Here is a 12,728-nt window from a genome sequence, read left to right as displayed (position 1 = left end):
AGAATATGACTTTTAGAAAATTATATAATTGTGCAAAAGAATATTAAATTGCAAGTAAACCTGCTTTTGGACATTAATATATATATATATGAAAGGTTATGAATTAGTCAGCTAAATAATATATGTGAAATATCTGATGTTTTATGCGTAACTTAGTCTGTCTAGCATGCTGCCTCCTCTCTCACAGAGAGCTGCCATTACTTAGGAGGGTGGTGCTTCTCTTTCTCATAGCCTTCCAAAGAGAGCTTGTGTGATTGGCTAGCAAGTCTCTATGGTAAAACAAGCATACAGATTGGTGGATTCACAGTTACAGGGAAAGTGATCTCACAATGAGATAACTGCTTTGCTCTTTCAGGTTTTTGTCCTATTTCAGAACCCATTAGACATCTACGAAAAGATTTAGAATGTGGCGTCTCCATATATAATGAAGGGATTGCCAAATCCCATTTATCTTCTTAAAGTGTGCATTTTATATTTATGCTTGACAAGCAAATGTAAAACTGACCATTGTTTGGTGTGAAATGGTTATTGAACGAGTTAGCATAACCTGAAGGACTAGGTCTCGCCTTGTTTGTCAATGTGACACATTTATGTGTCTGTGCTATTGTTCGTGCACATGCTTATGCTCAACTGTGCGTATCTGTCTTCTTCTATAAATTTTATTATAAATGTGGGCAAAGTTCGTCAGTTTATTTCTATGTGTATTATAGTGTGTGTACGCTTGTAAGCATCAGGGTCAGATTACTGATCAGGTAACCTAGACTGTACCCTAGGGCAGAGGCATAACTAGCGAGCAGTGGGCCTCGATGCAGTGAAGCGGGGAGGAGGGAACTGGGGCCCACAGCTTCCTAGTTCCTATCCTCTGCTTCTGCGGTGCAGTGGGCCCCATTATCTCCATGGGCCCTGGTGCACTGCCCCTGCGGCACCAATGGACATTCCGCCACTGTCCTAGGGCCAGGTGTTTATGAGGTGTCCGTGGGCAGAAGTGCTAGCGATAGGCCAATGGTATTAATATGGAAGTAGTGATGGGCCTGATTCATTAAGGAAAGTTAAGTAAAAAAATGAGTACGTTTTCTTACTCAAGTTTTCTGGACATACCATGTTGCAATGCAAGGGGTGCAAATTAGTTTATTATTTTATTTTAAAAATATTTATTTTAGGAAAATACTGTCTGATTTTCATTTAGTACACAAATACTTGGTAGCTTATTTGTATACTGAAATCTAAATTTGATCTAGGACATGCCCTACCCCTACTATAAATCTGCCATCACATTTTAAATTTACCTCCCCCTCTAGGCGTGGTCTGGGAGAGGGAGCCCGGGGCGCACACAGGCGGCCGCATCACATGAAATGGGATGCGGCCGCGTCATTGATGACTGTCATGTGATGCAGCCGCCTGTGCACTGACGCGCCCGCATATCATGTCATCAGAAAATGGGGCATATTGCATCCGGGGGACGGGCTGGCCGGCCTACCCCCCGGCCCTAATAGCGGTCTGACTGAGCGCTGCCCCCCTGCCCTCCGGGCCAGCCCGCCCCTGTCCCCCTCCAATGCAACATGGTTTTGCCTTACTTACTTTTGATTAACTTTCTTTAATGAATCAGGCCCCATAAGAGCATGCACACATACATCAATGTACATAAAAATCCAAATGCATTGTTGTGGTGCTTGAAATAAAAATGAACCCTGATGTCATGAGTTACACAAAATGTAATTTAAAACAAAGCCAAATGAGCAGTATTTTAGGATTTCAAAGTTAAATTGTAATGGATTAAAGGATACGTATAGTCCAGAGACATAGAAACAACCAGACATAGTTGGGGAATTAAATTAGCTGCGATGATTCTCGCGGCTGTGCAGTTTCTCCGTTACTACGGAAGAAATCTCTGCTCATTTTTTTTTTCGCACCTCTATAACGTGTCAAAATCTCTGTCCTAAGTCTTCGGAATGTCCACCAAGAAACTTCGCGCCTAATTGAACCCTCCCCATAGAATGCTGACGCTACTGAGATAAAAAGACAAAATTAAAAAAATACTTTGCATTGCCGAGTTTTATCATTTTTGCCCCCCCCCCACTCTTTTCTTCTGCGCTGCTCAACGTTTTTTGTGCCTTCTACCATTTCTCACTGTTTTATCGACCAGAGTGAGGGGATTTAATAAGACAAATCAAAGTGTGAAAGACCAGAGTCTTTGATTGACAGCAAAGTACATTATGCCTGTAGACAGAGGGACTCCCCCTGCAATTGGAATGGCTCTCCCCATATACACACTTCAGCTGCCGATATAGCACACTACAGAGTCGATATTAAGTGTACATTTGATATACGCATGCGTACTACAGTACTACAGGAAAACTATGCTTAGAACAGCACTTGTAATTACTTTTGATGAGAACATGAACAGCATTGGATACAAGGATACAAAACTCAAAACAATCTATATTATGACACTAATGAGCATTTGCAGAACAAAAATAGACAGAATTCTACTAAAATCAAGGTCACGATGTGTCTCTCTTACATTTTACATCTTAACACATTCCAGTCCATTTTAACATTAAAGAAACCTTTCCCTTAAGACAAATGTATCAAGTTATTTTACATATATGTGAATAAACCTTAAACTCATTATAGTCTACCCACATTTTACCTTCTATTCTAGAATGTCCAGGAGACTCAGGAAATAGTGGGAGACCTCCCAGCCTTCAGAGGGAGCTGTCACTTCTCTCTCTAGGCCACTTAGCTGCCTACAAATTGCATCATTAAGCCCCACCCATCTTAATGAGCACCACTGGGACGGGGCGTGATGATATAATTACTGTCATCATATACATTGCCCCGCCCACTAGATGATAGAAATGACATCATCAGGTCACCCCAGCTCTTCTTCTCATTCCTATCCTAGATATCTCTCTGAATGGGAAGGGATGACAAATATAGATTTATCCAATGCTATGCATACAATACTCTAGATGGCAAATATACTGTATGTCCACGTCAAATATACACTCCTTGCCAAGAACACTGCACTTCCAGAAAGAGTGAGATAGAATATATATATATATATTTATATATATATATATATATATATATATATATATATATATATACACACACACACACACACAACTGTATACAGTATATATAATGGGCCTGAGTCATTAAGGACAGTAGGGCACATATAAGGAGTAAATCATGTTCTCAGGGACAAACCATGTTACAATGCAAGGGGTGCAAATTAGTTTATTATTTTGCACATAAACTAAATACTGACTGTTTTTTCATCTAGCACACATATACTTGATAGCTTTGTTTTTACATTGATATTTAAAGATGATCTAGTACATGCCCTACCCTAACTATAAATCAGTCCCCACATTTTAAATATAACTCACCCTCCAATGCAAGATGGTTTTGCCCAAGTGAAAAATTACTCCTTTTTATGTTTTGCTCTCCTTAATGACTCAGGCCCAATGTCTCTATAATCAATATGGTAGAAATGATTGGATAATAAATATGGAAACGTTGCTGGTATAATCAGTACGGCAACAATGCTGGTTTAACCAATTTGAGGCAAAACTGACATACCTTTTTCTCTGCTTGTGTAATGAATATGACAAGAGAGCCCCTAAAGCTGAACTAACTTAAATGCAATTTGTTTGTGTGTATGTACAATGCACTTACCTATTAAGGGTTAAAGTTTTAGTATGCTTTCTGGCATCAGCCAATAGGATCCGTAGTGGAGAAGCCTTGGATTCTCTATATCAATTTCCCCACTTGGATATTCAGCCTTTTTTTGCTGCACAAAATCCCACCCTCGTTTTGCAACGTGACGTGTTGATTTGTTACATGCTAATACTAGTGATTTTCTCTTTCTCCTTACAGACGAGGCACAGTTTGCAGGAAAGCATTGCGGTCCACGGCTTATACAAAGCACTTTTGTTGATTGGCCGCAGGTCACGGTCCCTTTCGAAGTAAAAGTGGCTCTTGGTCCTTTTATGTGTGGTACTCCTTGACCTGTTTTGAGTGGGTACGTCTTTGTGAGTCTAGAGAGGGTGTAGTATGTCTGACGTAAGATTAAGCGCAGGCCATTCAGTTATGGATCATATCCTTGGTTTAGTGGATTCCGGGCTAGATGGCCATCCACTTGTTTGGTTTAGTATTGTTCTGTTTAACTGAACTCGCAATTTGCTTTTTCCACCACCATTTAAATTTGAATTAAATCTGTGACCTTATTTGCCAAATTTATATTGGTGTCGGTGTCTCTCTTTCATGATTACAGTATTAAGTTTAACGTGTTAAAGAGAGGTCTATTGTGCAGTAGAAAGAAGCATCACCATAATCAGGGGCGGGCTGGCAAATTTCAGCCCGGGGGGCAAACAGGCGGCTGCATCACATGACACGCGATGCGGCCGCGTCATTGATGCGGCCGACTGTGCGCTGACGCGTCCGCATCGTGTGTCATGTGACGCGGCCGCCTGTGCGCCGCTATAATATTGCATCCACGGAGGGGACGGCCGGCACAAACAGGGGTTAGATTGAGCGGCCCGGGGGCCTCTGCCCCCCGGCTCAGCCCGCCCCTGACCATATTGCAGTTTATGGGGTTACCGTTGGTATAGCCATGTAAAAACACTGCTGGTATGATGTGTGCAGGTTACTGTAAAGATTGGAGGAGTGGGCCCCAAAACTGGAATCCTGTTTAGAGATGCCTTTGATTATAACCTGTTATTACTCTGTGGTTTTTTTCAAGCATTTATGTATACAGGGTGTATATTACTATGAATTTGTGTCAGTCATGAAAAGTGTGTTTTTTTTCTTAAAGACAACAAGTAATTACTATGTACTTATCTTAGTTTGTGCTTTGTTGAGACATCATGAAGTGATGTGTTCTGCATGTAACTAACTTGTTTTAAGAATTTGAATCAGATGCAGATCAAGAAGCCATTATGTGTTATGTTTTCAGGCTGTAGTTTAGATTTAAGTCTCTATTATAGCTAAAATTCCTTCATTATGATGTAGAATTATGATGACTGTGTAGTACACAGATTAAATTAAGAAAGATGCGTTCACTTATGTTTGTCAGCAGTTTCAAGGTGTGAATAGTTTTGTATGTGTAGAGGTTTGCTGAAGTGTGCAAGAGTTGCGTTGCTTTACCAAGAACTGATCTTACTCCTTTGGAGAGAAGATATATTATGATTAGTATTATTATTAGTAGTAGTAGTAGTAGTATTAACATTTATTCATATAGTGCTAGCATATTCCTTAGCGCTTAACAATTGGGAACAAACACAGTAATGAAATAATACTGGGTAATACAGACAGATAGAGAGGTAAGAGGGCCCTGCTCACAAGCCTACAGTCTATAGGACAATGGGAGCTTGATACATGAGGTTGTGCTACATATTGCATATTGGTCCAACCAGACTGCAAAGGTAAAATGACTTAGTGGGCTAAATGATCTAGTCATAGAGCATTTACTGCTATAATTACATGTTAATTTTCCATTTGCTTGTCTAGCACTATCTCTCCCTGAAAGCTGCTATTTGTCACGATACAAAGGCTATCTACAATTTACCTCTCACCTGAAACTTTTCCGCCCCCTGCCATGGTACCTCTACAAAATTTGTTTGAAGTACGCTATAAGTCATTAAGACGCTCCCTTTTGGGATGGTCAGGTCTGCGTCTGCTTTCAAAGTCACTTCCTTTTCAGACTGTGTGGCATTCGCAACCACTTGGCACTCCAATCTGCCTCTTCTGTTCTTCTATTAAGGCAAAGACTACTTTACCTCTTCCTGTAGTTCCATGTCCTCTGATGACTAACTGTACTAATGTCCCAACCTATGCCTGCTGTGTCGTTCCTTCCATAAAAAAATATTTTGGGACTATCTCCACCCTCCTTTCTAGCCTTCTCCCCAGTTTACTGTGCAAAATTAATTTTACTTGGAATCTTGCCTTTCATTTAGGAATGTTCCCAAAAAATCCATCTGCCACAACTGTTTGGGTCAGGTGTCTCTGTCTCCACTGGTCATTTCTTGGTCTCACCACAGGTGGGGCAGTACATGGTTACAGTCTTTATATTGTCTATTGTCACTGAGATCCCATGTTGTTGTGCCCATTCATGCTTTTTTCCTCTTTGCCCATATTGGATGTGGGCTCAGGTTCCAAGTTTTATCAACAAAGGGCTTACCAAAGCAGCCACATCCACTTTGGCTCAGTTGGTCGGCTGTTTGGTTGGGGTTGTCAACATCTGTGATCAGGAGTTAGTGAGTATTTATATGGCCCACCTGTAATTTCTTCAAATACCAAATGGACTATCCGTGCATAATCCAGCGGGCATTTTTCAGGTCGGCATCCAGGTAATAAGGCCTTTAAACACAGCCTGTCTGCATTAATCTAAGTGGGGTCTTCTTGTTTATCTTGAAGTACCATTACTGTGGAATTTTGTTCAACATATTGGTTGGACTCAACCTGATCAGACTCATGGTTCATAGTCCCTGAGAGCAGACAGTAGGTGTTAGTTATTCAGTGGTGACTTTTAAACCTCACCAAGGCTGACCCATCAGCGAATCACATCTTTTCTTTGTCATCATCATTGAGCTGCTCGAAAGGTGGTTTCTTCTTCTCTGGGGAAGGCTGGAGTATGCACTCAGCCACATCTCGTTGATCAGAAGGGATATTGACCAATCTGGCTAACTGTTTATTAATGTCTTGAAAGTATGATTCAAGGTCAAAGTATTTTGTAACAAGTCACTCTTAGGGGTAAATGTATCATCCTCCGATTTCTGCAAGTTTCCAGAAATCGGCGACTTTATAGTGATAATTTAAAGCATCGATGACTTGTAAAGGCAAATTTTCACTGCAAAGTCGCCGATTTCCGGCACCTTGCAGAAATCGGAGGATGATACATTTGCCCCTTATACTTTGACTCACCCATCAAAAGGTATTATGAACTGTGAAGTGTGTTATTCCTTTGGTTTTATTCCTCTGGTGAGTTCCACATGCTGTAGAGCTATAGAGACTGTATAAGCAGCCAGGAGTTACTTCTCCAGGGGTTGTTCCTCTGGGCTCCTGTAATTAGTTTGGTACAGAAGCCCATTGGCTTTTAACTTCTTTAGGTTGCCACAAGCTGCAGGGAATTGTCCTTTTCCATTACACCCAGTTGCAAAGGAGTTCCAAGCCTCACATCCCATAAGCCATGATGTTGCAGGCAGGCCTGCTTGGTTGCCATGAATACAATTCAGAGCCCCAACTAACATTAGTCTTTTTTTTAATCTAAACTTATAGATGGGTCTCAACGTCAGACTCAGAGTGGGTATAAACGTTCTTCAGAACCATTAACGTGAACTTTTGGGCCTCATTTTTGTTCATGGGTCCTGTAGTCCCTGTATAGTTTGTATTACTTTATCTGGAATTGTGCACTGGGCTGCAGACCACACCTTACAGAGAAAATTTACCCTTGGTCCTACTTCATTGCCCTCCCTCCGCACTCCATGTGAGCAATCAGTTTAGGGAGGGCTGCTTCCACTTTTCCTCACTCCTTGTGATATTTATATCATTAAAACCTGCATCCAAGCTGAACATAAATAAGACATTAGAAACCAGTTCATGGTAAGGCCAGAGTATATATGTTATTTTACAAAACTCCAGAAAATGTTGCTGTCATAGCATAACTATCTGTCCAAACATTTCCTTTGTGAAACGTCATCAGGTGTCAGCTGCACAGTTCTTCAGTTCTGTGCTGTCAGTCGCCATCTTTAATCTTCCCCGTGGGTCTTCTGGCTTCATCCCGACATCTTCTTCTTTCTTGTCCTCGCCTCTGTTTCTTCTCTTTTTCTCTCCGCAGGCTTCTTCTTTGATCTTGGCATCTTCTCTCTGGAACCCCCATTCAGGGCTATATAATAGCCATCAAGTGGGCGTGGAGAGGTGTTGTGGTGAGCACCAATTGGCTCGCCGCAGCGCCAAACATCTAATTGGCCAGAGGTGAGCCCTGACTGGCTTACCATCTTTTCCACTGATTGGTTGGCAGTATATAGTTTTCAATTCGCTGTCACCGGTGCTGGGGGACACTGAAAGAAAGGAGAACTTACCTGTGCTGGATTGCTGGTAAGTTGAGTCTTCTTTTCTTCACTCTCTTTACGAGCTCTGTGCCCATGGGTCATTAGCTCACAATATGCAAACGAGTATGCATCCAAATCAGCAGCAGGCCCTTTGCCTCTTTATAACACTCAATTAGATACTGTTGAACAGGCTTTGGATATCACTAAAGATGAGTCTTGTATTCTAAAAGAAATACTATCTGAATGTGGACATTCAATCAAAAAATGCAAGATAAAGTGGGAGATTTGGAAAAAAGGTCAAGGCAAAATAATAATAAAATTCCATGAAATGGTAACTAATGTGGAGTATTTACAATTAATTTCAAGCGAAATCCCTGAACATTTAGGACTAAATTAAGTGTTGTTACTTATTCAAGAAGAGAGAGTATATAAAATTGTCCCATTATATTCTGATTGTAAGAACGGTCATACTAACATTTTTGAATAAGTAAAAATATTGGGAGCCTATAAAATCCTAGGCCAAGCTGAAGTGAAGAATTATAAATTATTGATGTTCCAAGACTAGGAAGTTGCTTTATCTCAGAGGAAACACTTTTCTTCCCTGTGCTGTCATTTAATTAAGAAAGAAATACATTTTACTCTAACTTACCCTGCAACCTCAAGAATGTTTAACTCTGCAGCGACAAAGTGTTCTGACTGTCCGAAGGAAGCTCAAGCATTTGTCAGACATTTGGAAAATGTTTAGTCTTGGATATCACCATAAAATAATTACATGGTCTACTAATGCTTGTGATTTTTGTTAATATAGATTGAGATAAAGGCTGATTAAAAACACCCATTACTGTAATGGTTTCATCTGTTAAAAGGAGAAAATAAAAATGTGAGGCTTTCAGGACAGATAGAATAGCGTTGATGTATTAGACATTGCAGTAGAGAACCTGAGAAATCTATGTACTTAGTGGAGCACTAGCTAGTCGGTGCTGTTGTTGGCTAGGACATTGTGCTTTCTAATGATCTGCTTTTCTGCAAGTATAGCAAACTCTGTAAAGGACTTGTCTTTGCCTCTATTCCTCCACTAATCTGCATGGAAAGACTTTGCACCAGCAGATCCACGGGTCTCGTTTTAGGAGCTGCCTTTTTAGACTCTTATGTTTTCATGTACTGAGTGGCGATATTTACATTCTCATTAACAGTGGCGGGCTGGCCGCTGGGTTAGACGCCTATTAAGGCCGGGGGGTAGGGCGGCCGGCCGCCCCCCCCGATGCAAAAAACAGTTTCTCCCCCCGCGGCCGCATCCGATGTCATCAGATGCGGCCGCGTCAGCGCACAGGCGGCCGCATCACATGACAGGGGATGCGGCGGTGTCATCAATGACGCGGCCGCATCCCCTGTAATATGATGCGGCCGCCCATGTGCCCCCCGGCCATCCCTCTCCAGCCCGCGCCTGCTCATTAACATGTATCCCCTGTCGAACCACAGCAAGAGTTTTAAGCTTCAGGGACCTGATTCAGCAGGTATTCCATTCCTGAGGGTCTAAAGCTGGGTACACACTACAGAATTTTCCACCAACTTTTTACGCTGATCGATTTTACATGCGATCGATGGTCCATGGGCTGCATACACACTAGCCTTGTTTAAGACGATAAAGGGAAGAGCGGACGTCCCTTTAGAGACTTTTTACAGTCACGTGGGACTGGTACAGATATCACAAATTTACTTACACACGCCCCCCAGGTCGAGGAAGTATCGGAGGATTGTCGCGGATCGGTCGGAAGTTTATACACACTACACAACGGAAACGAGATTGGAACGAAAATACTTAACGGTACAACCAACCAAATGAGACGACAATCGTCCATTTGGACAGACTTTTGACCATCGTGTGACTACACACACTGACCCGACTTTTGAACGAGCGGTTGTATGTCGGCTGGTTTAGCCGATTATTGTACGAAAACCCTGTAGTGTGTACCTAGCTTTACAAAGATTTCTTGAAATCTCTCAAAATAATCTGCTACTGACTCTCCTTTTCCTGTTAGCAAGCTTTTATCCTAGACCAATTTGCCCTTGCAGGAATGTTTTTTGTTTTACTGCATTTAAGAACTCACTTCTGCAGTCAAATGATCTTTTACTAGATAAGTTGTGGGCCAATATGCCCTTCTACAAAATCTTTCAGTGCTGTTTTCAGCAATCAATAAATGAATCACCAAGGGGGAGCTGTAACACCGAATATAACTTCCATTTCTATACCAACTTTTCCACCCTGATAGGCAGCCCTCTATCTATTTGCAAAAGATCCGTAAATGACCATGGGACCTAAACTATTTGAGGTGGATTGTCTCCTGGTTGGGGAAATTCTCCTTGTTGTTAGATGAGAAGGTGGTATTTTTAATGTATGTACACCTAATATTCAACTAGGTGGGGAAGTGAATGAAGGTGGATTGTGGTAGCAAGGTAATGAAGTGAAGGACGTATCTGGTGTCTTTGTCTATGTGTGTGGTGAACCAAGTATTATTTGATTATTGTATGGTAGATGAGATAAGTGCAGTCAGGGGTGAAGTCTGCACTTACATTGTAATTGTTGTGTGACAATTTATGCAGTACTGGATGATGAGGCTTGTCCTGCTACCTGTCAAGTGTTTGACTATGTATATTCCTTTAAAACTGGATATACAGTGGTTATGGTGGATGTTGGGCGTGTAGGTTATAAAGATTGTGGTAGAGTAATGGGCTGTGTTTTCTTTCATTTCATTAGTCTGTTTGTAGAGTTTCTCTTTTTATCCTTTATAAAACTGTTGTCTAAGTTCCCACATCTAGGGGTAAACGTATCAAGCTGCGAGTTTCCGGCGGGTTTGAAAAGTAGAGATTTTGCCTATAGCAACTAGAGATGCTCACTGACCCCCGTGAATTGGTTTTGGTTTTGGATCTGGATTAGCTTCGTGTTTAGGTTTTGGCAAAACCGCCCTCGTGTTTTGGTTTTGGATTTTTTAGAAAAAATCCTAAAATATGCTAAAATCACATAATTTTGCTCTTTTTTTGTTCCTACGTTATTATTAACCTCAATAACACTAATTTCAAGTCATTTGCAGTCAATTTTGACCACCTCACAGGTCATGATATTATTTTCATACACTTTCAAACAAAGACTGCAGCGACCTGGCTGGATGCTAAGCAACAGACCAATGACACCAACACACGGCAGTTCCTAGCACATCTAGGGCACATTGGCACACAGCAGTGGCAGAAAAGAAAAATGGGGGTCCACCCTCCCTCCCACACCCCGCTGTGCTGGATCTTAAAAAGGATTCCAAAACTCGCGAGATCCGAGATCCGACGACGTCACAATGACATTTTGCCTCGTTTTCAAATCTGAAAAAGCGCGATGGGGTACTCGGATCCCCTAAATTCGGTTGTGTTCGGTTCTCGGGAAACCGAACCTAAGCATCTCTAATAGTAACCAATCAGATTCTAGCTGTCATTTTGTAGAATGTACTAAATAAATGATAACTAGACTCTGATTGGTTGCTATAGGCAACATCTCCACTCTTCAAACGCGCCTGAAACTCATAGCTTGATACATTTACCACCTTGACTCTTCCGTTCTCTTAGTAGTTCCTTTAAGCCACTCGCCATATGCTTTCTATTGTGCAGATTGCTTGTTGTGCCAATCCCACGTGTCAATGAAAGTTTCTTTTCCATAGTGTATAGACATATATCCTGCTGGTGTCTTAGGTGACTGGAATCTGTCCCCATCTTGTAATTCTCAATTCACTCCTGCATGTGCACTGTGAGAATTATTAAGAAACAAAGTGAGAGCAGAAGAATTACCCAACTCATGGCATGTATCCCAGACAAGCCAGAATTCAGGGTCTACTGATAAGAGATGAAATATAAAAGTATAACCTTTGTATCCTTGTCTTTCCAGAACGTGTGGTCTTCTATTCCCTAGAATCTACCCAGATCGCTTATATATTAATTTATAATCATGACCCATGACAGACCTGGTTAACCTCTGCTGACCTGAAATAGAGACCTGTTCACACAAATATAAAAATAAAGATTACACCTCCGGATTGTCATAGTGTTCTATGGGGACAAGTCCAATTCAGACCTGATCACTGCATTCACTATCAACATAATGAGACACCTCAATTCATACTATTCATTATACAAAAATCATCTATAGTAGCGAATATTATATTGCTTATGGTATCTCTAACGCAGCTAAAAGTTACTCCAAGCTGAGCTTCACTCCCTTGCCCCCCCCACCTCGGCCCACCATACTAATCCTACCCCTCCTATATTCCTATCATTTAAAAATGTGATTGAGAATTAGATACAAAACAGCTAAAGCCAAATTTCTTGTGCACTTTTTGATATCAGAGCAAATATAACTAAAATATTGTAAGTCAAGATTGTTGAATCGAATTGTTAATCTTGTATTTTTATATGCACAAAAAACCTGTTATATATTTTGTATGTATGACTTCAAGAAACAATAAAAACAGATTATAAAAAAAAATAAAAAAAATCATCTATAGTATTACTTTTTAGCCTTTATGTAACAAAACATAATTATATATGACATTATAAAAAAAAATGCTGAACAAAGAGGATTAAAAATATACATTGACAGTTTATGCTGTTCTTCTCTCTACTTCACAGTTTATG

The 12,728-nt window shown here is 40.9% G+C and overlaps 1 long non-coding RNA gene across 2 annotated transcripts in view; it reads right to left on the bottom strand.

The window, feature by feature from the left end:
* The window catches only part of LOC142097521 (uncharacterized), a 193,099-nt gene that overhangs the window by 140,132 nt on the left and 40,239 nt on the right, over nucleotides 1-12,728 (bottom strand). The window contains exons 1-2 of one of the 2 annotated variants that reach the window (XR_012678196.1): nucleotides 2,651-2,739; nucleotides 1,911-2,006 (exon numbers count right to left, since the gene is read on the bottom strand). This is a non-coding gene — a long non-coding RNA (uncharacterized LOC142097521). Of the gene's footprint in view, nucleotides 1-1,910; nucleotides 2,007-2,650; nucleotides 2,740-12,728 lie in introns of those variants that run through there. The other variant, XR_012678197.1, reaches the window with a different exon arrangement.

The sequence above is a fragment of the Mixophyes fleayi genome, chromosome 7 (assembly GCF_038048845.1).
Source record: "Mixophyes fleayi isolate aMixFle1 chromosome 7, aMixFle1.hap1, whole genome shotgun sequence".
In the NCBI taxonomy this organism is placed as follows: domain Eukaryota; kingdom Metazoa; phylum Chordata; class Amphibia; order Anura; family Limnodynastidae; genus Mixophyes; species Mixophyes fleayi.
This window is presented reverse-complemented; position numbering and strand designations above follow the sequence as displayed.